General features: G+C 37.8%; 1 protein-coding gene across 2 annotated transcripts in view; it reads left to right on the top strand.

Moving 5' to 3' along the window:
• Positions 1 to 12,621, top strand: part of frmd5b (FERM domain containing 5b) — a gene marked incomplete at its 5' end in the record, with an annotated part of 73,280 nt that overhangs the window by 773 nt on the left and 59,886 nt on the right. The gene's annotated exons all lie outside the window — the stretch shown is intronic.

Raw genomic sequence — 12,621 nt, 5'->3', positions numbered from 1 at the left:
GTGCTCTCTCTCTCTCTCTCTTTAAATACAAATGCATTTCACCAGAATCTTATATTGAAAACACATTAAATTAAATTCCAAATGTAAATTGACTGACAGTGATAAACACATTTCTAGAGCTCCTGAACAACACACTGACCCATGCAATCGTGGAATCTTGTGAAAATTTTACCCAAGGCAATCATGAAGCTCAACAGAACTTGGAAGCAAACACAAAGGTTGCTTTAAGTAAGCTGTCTGTCTTTGGCCAGATAAACAGTGTTACAAATAAGCAAGTACAGTCCCAAACTTGTAGTTATGTAGTTGAAATCAAAATTAATTGATGGCTACAGTTTTAAATAGCTGATGAGTCAAATTCCTACAAGCTCAAAAAGAAGGGGCTCATGATCTCTTCATTTTTATTTGCACCAGTTGCAGCTGGGATAGGATATTTGCATATTTTCTATGATTGATGTGTTTCTTATTGCCATCATGGCTGGTTTGATAATGACAAAATGATCCCTGGTTTAAAGGAATAAAAATCAATCAGTAACCACAGTTTAAAACAATAACATGCTAGTTTAATATATTAAAACTCAGCGCTTCTAACTCATATTGATGGCACACTAATATGCATTAAGTACTCCCCTGGGGCCACTGTTGCCCTGCAGAGTCTGAAGGCTGAGAAACGGCATTGTACAATATTGTGGTCCAGCCTGGAGCATCACATGACAGCTACATTTTACTTTGTGGCACCACTTTACATAGTAACTGGAGTAACTGGATATTAAAGACACGTTAGAAAATTTTGGCAAATTTTCTTCATGATGCACCCATAACCACAATTAATTCAGCATCTGTCTTGCATTCTGCCTGTGCTGTGAGCTTTTGTCCATCTTATCATTTGTTGTGGCCCTTTCTGTTCCTCTGATCTTCCAATAATCTCCTGCTGCATTTCTTTACTGAATCAGCCTCTGTGCACGTTCCAAATAACCGATGCGTTGATATCAAAAGCAAAAGTTGTGAAGTGCAGTTTAAAAGTGTCGGGACCCTGTTGGGCACAATGACTCCAGAAATGTACATAAAAAAGGTCACTGTGCTGTCAAACAAGACATGAACGTTGCAGAAGAAGCAACAAAAAGTCAGAGGCTGGGTAGAGCTAAAAATCAGACGAGTCAAAATTCAGCTAACTTTCACAAGCTGGAGAGAGTTCAGAAAAGAGAGTAAGAAGATGTAAGACAGATGCTGAGCTAGTTTTTTAAAGGGCACCAAAGTGTGAAAATCTGCCAAAGTTCAGTAGGTCCACTACAAGTAATGACATTAAACAATCTGCCAAATGCAGGTTAAAATTAGATTTAGTGAGTATAAATTAGACTTATCAGCCAGTTTGGGGAGTGATGATGAATTCATGATGAGTTTTGGAAGTGAATGAGAAGACCTGACCAACCCCCCCCCCCCCCCCCCCCAAAAAAAAACAAAACAAAAAACAAACAGCATCTGTCATCATTTCAGTGATTTTGGAGACTGCGAAGCCAAGAGCAGGAGTTGTAAAATGAAAATATCTGTCAAATTATCTAAAGTGATGTCATATGGTGCAAGCTTTGGTCTTGGTCAGTTACATGTTTAAGAGTTTGATTATAATGTTACACGAATAAAACCTTTTATTTTTATAACATAATTGCATAAAATAAGGTTTTTATGAAAAAGCTCAATAATAACTTGCTTACAGACACAAACCATTTTTATTTGCTAAATTAGGCTAAAACAGAAACTCTTAGTGTAAAAAGCATATAAACGTATTTTAGCGTACATGCCTTTGTTCCTGAATTACTACCTGAACAAAGTGCAGCTGAATGAGGAGGGAAATTTCAATGAAGTAAGATGTAGAAGTGAATACAAAAATGTGGCAGATATGTGGACAGTGTAAACTAGGCTGGTTAGTTACTGATTTGTAAGTTACTTTGTGCTTGTTGGAACACAGAACATTGACATTTGTTGTTATTGTTTAGCTTCTTAATGAAAAAAAGTCAATATAAATCAGTTGAAAGAAAAGTGTAATTATTTAGATCTGTGTTTCCAGCTCCAATCCTTTTTAGATGCTTCCTTGCTCCAACATACCTGATTTAAATCATATGACTCTCTTAAACAGCTCGTTTTCAAGCACTGGTCAAACACGTTGACCGATTAATCTGACACAACCAAAATCTGCAAGACAGTGGCCCCTGAAGACTAAGTTTGGATACCCTTGGATTAGATACAATGTGGGTTATTTTTAGTTGTGAATGTTCTCAATTCAAATGAGTTATTTTATTATTTTTTATTTAGTGCTGATAAAAAAAAAACAACTTAAAATCCCCAAAGTGAGAATTTACTGTCACTTTAGAGACATTGTTGCAGATTGAGTAATGGTAGAATTTAGTCAGAGTCTGTTTTATTGTGCTTTTAGTTTTTTCTTCCATGGCTAACTGGAGATCAGTGTCCTTGCTCAGTTTGAGTCAGAAGTGTCTGTGTTTTAATGAAATTGATGCTGCACATTTGATTAGTTTTTTTAACCAGACACTCAGACTTTCAGTCTTATCACCTATTCAGCATCTTGCAGATGTGTTTAAGGCATTTTTTCTTTAAGTTTGTAATTGCCATTGCTCAAATATATATTGTCATATTGATATGAATGAGAGCAAGGCGTGGCTAGAATCAGTAAACATGTTGTGTATGAATAAAAGAGCACTGGGGAAAGAGATGGTGATTGATGCATATAAACTTCCTAATATGTGTGTGTTTGCATCTTATATTTGATTGCATTATTAAGTAGCCTGTTGTGTCCATCGTATGACTTGGTTGTTTGAGTTGCTGGAACTGTGTTTGATGCTTGGTACGTGAAAGGGTTTCATTGGAGCTCACTGGAGTGTTGTACTCCAGGAACTTGCTTTGCGCTGTTGCCTCACAGCAAGAAGGTTGCTGGTTTGAGCCTCGGCTTGGGGGGAGGCTTGAATGGAGTTTCTGTGAGGAGTTTACATGTTCTCCCAGTGTATGCGTGGGTTCTCTCTGGGTACACTGGTTTCTTCCCACCATCTAAAGACATGCATGGTAGGTTAGTTGCTTATTCTAAGTTGTCTATAGGAGTGTGTGGTTGTTTGTCTCCCTGTGTTGGCCCTGCAGAGGACTGGCGACCTGTCCATGGTGTTCCCTGCCTCTAGCCCAACGATTGCTGGGATATGCTCCAGCTTCCCTGTGACCCTTAATTGGACTAAACAGACAAAAAAGTGACAGACAAGTTATTGGATTTAAAAGGTCATTTTTCTATGACATTTTATTCTTAACTTTTTTCTATGGATTTTTTTTTTCTAAAGATTACATGGATGGATGATCTAGCCATTCTCATAATTACCTCCCATCAAAAACTTCATCTTTAGATTTAATTGCTACCCTTTCACAGACCTTTGCTCTGGTATGGGGAAGACATTGCATACCTTGACATGAATGAGGCTGTGATGTTGATGAATTGTGTTCACCAAATTGCAGCATGCACTTGTTGTCAAGATATGCTGATCCCACTGTTTTGGTAACTGGAAGAGCACAGTGGGGACAGAATGCTTAATTTGTTTTGTAGCTTCTATTTAGACGGATTAGCTCTCTGTTGGCTCATGTTCCCAGCATGAGAAATAATGAAATATCTTTTTATTTCACACCGTGGAGCTCCTAATGATGCTCAACTGGTCTTAATAGAAACATAAATAGGATCATCAGCTTAATAGATTGCTTTTGTTTACCACAACAAGATTGCCATTTATTTGCTGTCATCAGAATTTGGAAACATGTTTAGGGAGCTGTAATAATCGTGCTTTACACAAAGAGTCTGTAAAGCTAAATGAGTGTTGCAGATTACTTTTTTTCCCACCTGCATGAAGGATATCATAGTTGTCATTGTACAGGTTAACATCATTGTGCTAGCATTGAAAATGAGAGCAGATTCTTTCTGTCCTTCCTTGGGCACCTTAGAGATGTGGCCTAGAAAAAAGTGCTCTCGTGGGGGTTGGGTGCAGTCACACTCTCCGTTTAGCTCATTAGCCTACGCCTCCAACCGCTGCTGTTGCATGGGAATCACATTGCAGGAAATAATAGTAGTTTTGACCTTCACAAAATGAAAAAAAATGATCTCAATCTGAAGGCGACATACAGTGTGAAAGGCTGGCACTCAAATAAAAGTGAAGCTCCCAAAAGTGGCATTTTAGTGGGACATGGGACCCCAGACTACTTACATAGCCTATTAGCAGGTTACAAGCCTCATCAGGCTCTGCCACTAAAACCCTTTTTTTTCTTATGTATTCTCTATGTGTGGTCTCAGCCACTGATGACAGTGTTTCTGGTTACATCAGTATCCTACAAGACAGGTGAACATCTTGCTCATTGAGCTTTCAGGTTCTATCAAACAGTTTTACCCTTTGGGACGTTCATATGACCTCACTTTCAGGGATCTGAATGCAAACTACACAAAAGACCGAAACTATGACTTCCTGGACTTGTTTCTGCAAGTAGAAAATTAGGCAAAGGAATTATTAACATGCAAAGATGTTCAGTTTTGCCAAAACTTTAGACAGTAATGAGAAGAGTGGTGATTAGCAGCCTCTCCCAAAGGTACCAATGGTGTGGTAATAAAGGCAGACTTAAAATGTGAAACATTATCTTACTATTTTCTGAAAGTGTGGCTCTGTGTGAGATTTCTTTAATTCCATAACCCTTGAGCAATTTTAGCAGAGCTTGTAGTGGTGTTGACAATATGTATTTAGACAGACAGGTCTGTCTGCTTATTGTTTTTATTCAGTATATGACAGTAAAGTATGAACGTTTCACATATTTGTGTTCACAGTCGCCATAGCAATTATTAAAATGAGACTGCAAATCAGGATGAAATCAGCCCCAGTGACCTTGAACAGGTGTGTTAGAAAAAGGTTGCATGGATGCAAACTGTTCACTGATCCACCCTCAGACTTGGATGGTTAAAAGTTTCCATGTGAGTTCACTGATCAGTACTATATAGGCGACAGTCAGGAAATGATCTATGCGATTGCAGGTTAAAACAGTTGGAATGAGCTGCTTCACAGTCACAATATCTGGTGCATTTAGCGATTTGGCCAAAGACACAAAGATATGCGAATGAGAACAGTTTTATTGAAATTGTTTAAATGTACCTGCAGTTGACTACTTTCACAAAAAAATGTGCAAAAATATGCAACACAGGTGTGACATGCCCAGGGCTTTTTTAGTGGACCAGCAGAGTGTACACATGCAGGAATTCATCAGCTTCTTGCCATAATATAGACCTTCTTTAATCATAAAAACCCATATCTTTTCACAAATCCACCTTCATACTTTGATGGTTACAAGTTACCATGCAAAGCACTGATCTAACCCCAGTGATCTATCTGATGTGCAGAAGTTATGCAAGAACACAGAAAGATAGGGCACAAATCAAAGACAGTTCGAGCTGGCATCCACACAATTAGAAGCCCTGCCCTACTGAGCCACAGCTGCCTAATCAATAATTAGTTAATAAGCAGTTTCTTGTTACAGCATTTCAATGAATTGCTTTATACCACATGTTTTAGTAGATTTTACCTTCATCCCTCACCTTTGTATTCAGGATTTTTTTTTTTTTAGCTCAAACTGATTTGGATCAAACAACTAACAGTTGTTTTAGTCATGTGTGACTCATGTTCAAGCAACGCTGAGCATGTCAAAGTGTCATGCTTCAATAAATTGCATATAACATACTACATACAAGAGATAGAGAGACATTCAAGATGTGTTTGTAAAGCAAACAAACTACTGATTTAGTTTTCATTTAGCTTCTGAACAGAATCATGGTTTTAAACTACAGTACACTGCCGACATATTCAAACCGCATTATCTTTTCGATCGCTGTAATTCACTGGATGACTGTAATTACAACCACAAATACAGGGATTATTTTAGTGTACATTTTGGTGAGCAGATAGATGCTGTTTGTGGTTCAGTCATGTCATCATGCAGCGTGGTTAAATACATGCAGTCTGGCAATATTAATCATCAAAAACTTAATAAAGACCGCTAAAATAAACCCTCCAACTTCTCTGATGATTTGTCATGGGAGTCTTCATCTTCTACTATTTGTGGTAATTCAATCACGATTAATGGAGAATATGCAAATTATAAACTCTGAATTACATTCCTTTTGTAAAATCATACAGTAAGTCAAACATTAGCTGGGAGTTAGCTAGATCATTTTCAGGAGTTATAATAATTGATATTCCAATCATGAATCACAAAGTTGCATATCAGATATAGAAAGCACGATGAATGATGGAACATCAGTGATTCAGAGATGTACTTCATCATTGTGAGTAAGAGGTTCAGTCACCTGGCACCAGCTCAGATTCTTTATAGCTCACTAATGAAATTAGGGCCGTCCTTTTGAAGGCAAATGCAGAACTTGGAAGAAGCTTGTCTCGTTCGCGCTGTGAATGCATTATTGAAATAGGTTGTTCTTATCTCCAAAGTGGTCTCACTGCTCTCATATTGTTATCATCCTAGTGTGCACTGCTAAAATTGGAATAGATGTTTTTTTACATGTTTTGTTGTCACACATGCTGGGGCATGTTCTGCATCGGTCATCTTCACCTCAAAACAGCTGGATTAATATAATGAGATTTGATTATCAAACAGTTGATAAGTTGAATTATTTGACTTTATTCAAATCAGCGTGAACAATAAGTGTTAAAGAGCTTTTATGGTTGGTTTTACTATGGAACCCCAGAGAGGAGCTGTAGGATTAGCGGGAAATTGTTCTTTACTGAACTGTGTGAGTCATTGATTTCTTTGAGTTCTTGATGTTTCAGTTCACTTTCCTTGTCAGGAGAACTCTATAGCCACACTAATGGCTGTATGAAACTGTGCTTAGGCACAGCAGCTTCAAATACTGATGTCTGCTTTATAATTTTAATGCTAACATTTAATAACTAGCATAAAACACAAAGTACAGCTGATGGTGAATGAAGAGACAGATAATTACTCATCGTATTACTGTTCACCCTGAGGGGACATGGATACATGGACCAAATCTCATGTGGTTCATATAATAAAAGTTTTGGTATTTAACCCAAAAACCTGAGATATTAAACTCATTGGATGATGAAAGGATTCATGATCGGGAATAACAGAATGTCCACACAAAAGCATGATTAGGTTCATTGTGTCTGCTATGACTTGAGCTGGCGGTGGAACCCTGGTGGGCCACAAATCCACCTCGGTTCTACCAATAGTGAGAGAATACACGTCACGATGGATGTCAGATGACATTTCTGAAGACTGAAGTGACAGTCAAAACATGTCAAAAATAAAACCAGCTTCTTTATAAAACACCCATTGTCTGATCATATAGAAATCTTAAGTCCACACAAAAATATCATAGAAATTCTTCCAATAGATTATAAATTATTGACCACAACAGCTGACTAAGGTAGCAAATTCAAGCGTTCAGAAGCCAACATGGCTTCTAAAGTTTCATATTTCTGAACTCTGTATGTCCTCAGGTTTGCTATTCCACTTTCACACTCACTGTACGCTTCCAGTGATCTGATGGCAACTCAACGTGTTGGTGTCATGTGTGAATTAACTCTCTGGGTGCTTTTTAGCAATATGCCATTGCTTAAATAGATTGATGAAGCCATTACTGATATGCATCTTTAGCGCAAAGGGATTTATTGTTTGTGTCTTGCAGTCTCATGAGATGAAATATTGACCTAACTTTGGATGGGAACTGTTTGAATATTAATGAGGTTTTACTGACTGTGGAATATCTAACAAGCAGAGCAAAACAAAAGAAACAAAGTAAATATCGATCATAACTTGGAGACCTTGTTCAGTCTGGGAACAGTCAGATCGCTTGTGTGTGTGTATTCTGCACACATTAACTTCATATCTGCCTTCATCAGTGACTTCACTGATGTCAGAATTTCTCTAATCGGACTCTTTGGTCTCAGCTCAAGTTGATGTTTTCAGAAACAGAAAACTGACTTTTATTTGGATTGAGAAGCTCTTATATGTGAGCGGAAGAAGCCCATTGATGCTTTGCACTCAGTGTTAGAGATCTCAGCAGCAGGAAAATATCGCCTTGCCTTGATCTCACATCACAGTTTATGGTGCTACACGTAACAACCTTGAGTGGTGTTAGAAAAACAGCGTTTGTCCTGAGTAAGCTTTTCTTGCCATAGCTATTGTGTTTGATATTTAACATACACTAAATAAGTAAAGTGATCCAAATTTCACCTGATGTCCACAGAGTCAGCTCACAAATGTGGCATTCAAGCAGAGCCTTTGACGTTCTATAATCCATATACTGGGAATGCTGGTCCTCTAAGTAGATTTATTTCTAACCAGTAAAGGCTTAATATAGAATAAAAGTAGGATCTGCTTTAGACAGCTCTTGCTTATCTGCTAGCTTCAAGCCGCCCTGCTGAAATCAGCGAGGCATGTCTTTATGATGAGAGGGAACCCTAGTAAATAACATGTAAATCCATAATGTGTAGACATGGTGAGATAAACCCTTGAGGCTTTGGTGTGGTTTCTGTTTGGGATGTTTGGATGTTGGCTATGACTGGAAGATCTGACAGCAGTCAAGTCAGTTGGGGTAATTCCCCTCATCTCACTGACTGTTGTTGTCAGCACAAGTTTAGTCAATATAATATTACTCACATAGATTGTTACAGGATTAAAAGTTTTGTTCTGTACTTCAAAGTTGTTCTGCGTTAAAATTCTAAACCCTGTTATGTAACTGGTTCACAGGACTTCAGCTTTGAGTACAACGGACTGCATGACAAAGAGCGATCAGTGAGAATTACTTTCACTTGATACTTATTCCTATTGTTGTTGAAATAGTTGTTATAAACTATAATAACTATAAGTTATTATAGTTTATAATAACTTAATTTACAGATAATTTCATATAGGACTTACTGACAGATTTGAACTGAAAATTAAATTCAATTAAACTTTACATAAATCTACACAAATAAATGATTTGCTAGAAAAAAGTAGCAGATCATTTTTGAACCAAGAGAAACGTGCCAGTACACTTGAACGTTTAGTTTTGGAAGAATTTCTTTCAATTTTTTTAAAAATTTTTTTATATACCAAAATGTGAATAAGTCTAATTTTACATTTAAACCAGTCTTGTCTGGAATATGCTTCCTTCTGTCTCTTTCAATCATGTTCGCCTTTACCCCAAATTCTAAATTCTAAAACCCCTCCTTTCTTCCTTCTCACTTTTAGTCCACACACACCTACTCCTGTCTGTCCTCTGTATGGCAGTAACACTGCAACTGAGCAAATGAATGAACTTTCCCTGAGTGAACCTGACACCGGTAGATGACGCAGCGAAGATACACAATATGTGACAGAGTGTTCAGGATGCCAAAGTCATTCTAGATAAGGACAAAGAAGCTCCATGTGCACCTACGAGTTGCAGGTGCACATGGCGCTTCAAGGTTTTATTTATATTTCCAGTAAGATGAATGGTTTTGCCTGTGACTTTGGGGGATTTTGTTTCTTTTACCTTGGTTGATGTTAATAATTTTGTTTTTGAATGAAAAAATCTGAAACAATCCACATTAAAGTTGTGAGGCTAAATAATTTTTAGTGATAGCTTTCTGCATCAACTGATGCGCCACCCAGCCTTCTGAAGAATGACTTTTTCAACTTTATATCTAAACACAATAGATAAACAAACAGAACAAAACAAGCTGCTGCTCCAAATACAAGTCAAATAATTGTGGGATTACAATCAGATATTCTTTTTCACACAGTCTTTGAAAGAATATTCTGGGTTTTTGAGAGCCAAAATGAATTTCTCCCATACATAAATATTGAAAAATAATGGGAAATATTGGCGCTTACAGACACCCCTGAACTGAAAACCAGTCCTAAATTGAGCAAGTAGCTATATGCCAAGTTCTTTAAAGGATAAACAGTCAGGATAAATAACTGGATTGGTTTTTAGTATCCATCACTTTTGTGTTTCTCTTCTGCTTTTAACAAAATACATACATAAAAAGTATATACAGCGACAACTCACATACATTATGCTGAAAATGCATAAAAATGTCTGTTTTTTTATTTTAATTTTATGTAGCACTCAGGTTCTAGTTGACCAGTGTCATTAAAAGAATAGTTCTAATTTAAGTCAGGTGTTTTGTTTTTTCTTTTTGCCCATCAGACACGTTATAAAGCATTGCAATTTAAAATGTATTAAGTGTGATATATGAATTGTACAAGTAATATGATGCAAATATATCATCCAGTTGCTACGCTAGGCTTCTGACATTCAGCACAATTATACACACAGCTGAGTGTCGCTACAGTTTGAGTTTCACATGGCAATTTAACTGGACTACATCCTGAATCAGTCGACCTGCACAGGACACAAATCAAGCTTTTCTCCGACCAGAAGCCTGGAAATATATTTAAGACACTTTGCTCCTTCTGACCGTTTAAATCACTGTATATGTAAGTAGCTGATTTAGATATTGCTGCAGTTATAAAATCAGTGTTATATTAGAGCAAGGCGACAGTCTGGAAATACTTTATGCAACTGCGAGTTGATGCAGTTTGAATGAGCTGCTTTACAGTGGCAATTTCTGATGCATTCAGCCATTTGATCAAAGAAACCAATATGTGAATGATGTAAAAGATTTACGCATGCATGGAGTTAGTCAGCTTCTTTCTATTTTAAAGACATTTCTTAAAAAGCTTTAATTCAATTCAATTAAAATTAAAATGCATCTCAAAAAGATGCATGTGGTCATCAAGCTAGTAAGCTGACTACTCAAGACTTTGAGGTTAACGTGTGAAGCAGGAATACTGGCTGATGTTGCTGTTTCACTGGCTCCGCAGCTGCTACCTGAGGAATTTCTCAGCTGTTTCAACCCCAGGGATTCTGCAGCTTTCAGCCTGCTGCCATAGTTTATTACCACTGTGTCCCATATTCTTCTACTTTTTTCATTTTTCCTTTTCTTAAACTTCACTTACACATTTTGTTGTTATTTTGCCAATAAGAACTGAGAGATAAAAGTATCGCTGAAGCCGGTGCAAAAGAAGATCCGCAATGAATCAGTTCAACTCCAGTCACAGTCTGTTCCACCATCTCATCCACCACACATACACACACAACATTTGGAAGTAGGTTATCACACAAATCCTCGCAGAATTTTTAATTCTCCCTGAGGCTTTTTTTTTGTTTCTCGTGTGCCATATAAGCAATGAGGCCCAAAGGCTTAACCTCCTCCATGCAGGGAAAGCAATAAAGATGAATTGCAGCCCGCTGACACACCAGGGTTCTCAAGTCTAATCAAACTTGCAAAGTTAAGAGAATGTGATTGCAGATGAGCAGATAAAGAGCTCACAGTACTGAGCTGAGCTCCTTTTACTTCATTAAAATGGTTACAATCAAGTGTGGAAGATTTTTTTGTCCTGTGCTGGATGAACATTGAACCCTATGAAACTTATTTTAGTCTTGTAGATTAAACATAATCATGTCATGTTTGGATCATATTAGGGAGACCTGAGGAAGATTGGGAACTGAGTAGCTGCCAAACTATAACCAGCCAAACCAAATCACCCCACCGCATGTATGTGAGCAGTTTCATCTCAATGATTACATGGTGGAACTACCTGGGAAATCCTAAATCTGAAAAGCAATGTTTCTTTGCTATTTATTTCCCGCTTTCTGTGTCTCACTTTGTAGCACCTTTGCACATCTCTTATAACATTCTGTTCCTTGTCCATTTACCTGCAATAAGTTGTTGGAGATGATAAATGCTGTGTGTCAAAAGACAGGCAGCATTGAGGCCCTGAAGATTAACAAAATGGATGTGCATTTGCCTCCCATCGCTGGCTGATCAGACTCAGAGAAAAATCCTTCTCACACGAGCACAGGCTTTACAGCAGGGAAATCTATAAGACTTTACACAAATGAGAGAGCTGCCTCTTGTTCTCACTGGAGTCCTCTCTTGTGCTCTTCCTCTTTTCTCTCTTCTCTTTTATGTCAAACATAAAAGGGGAGGCAAAGCTTGTTTGGGAAAAGCAGAGGTCTGTTGAGTGTGTCATTGGGAAGGAGATGCTGAGGAACAGCAGTGAGTCTGCCTAGATGTCAACCTCATTGAACTTGGAAAGCACTCTCTCATGATATCTGTTCAGAAATGGGTCAAAAGTCATCATGCGTTTCCTTCTGGTGTTTATTTATTTGATCACAATCCTTATGATGTTCACCAAGGTGAATTTAATTATCTCTGTGTGAATCCCTACTCTTTGCCTGTGTATTTGTTGTGGATCTGTATTTGTGTGAGTTGGTGGTCAACACAGAATTGTTTATATATTTTTTGGAGGATATTTATGTGAAATGCTGCATTAATGAGAGATGGGACTGAAAACTTAGCTGCTGTCTTGTATCCACAGAGATATGAGTAGGGAGCTTTGAACAGGAGAAAGCTTTAATTACACTCAGATGCTGATGTCCTGTTGGATGCCTGCTGGCTCTGCACATTGCAGGCATCAGTGTCCCCTTTGTGTGTGTGTGTGTGTGTCCAGGGATTCAGGATGCAGGTAGAGATA

This window comes from Telmatherina bonti, assembly GCF_933228915.1.
Source record: "Telmatherina bonti genome assembly, chromosome: 1".
Lineage (NCBI taxonomy): Eukaryota > Metazoa > Chordata > Actinopteri > Atheriniformes > Telmatherinidae > Telmatherina > Telmatherina bonti.
Note: the sequence above shows the minus strand (reverse complement) of the source record. Positions and strands in the feature narration are given on the sequence as shown.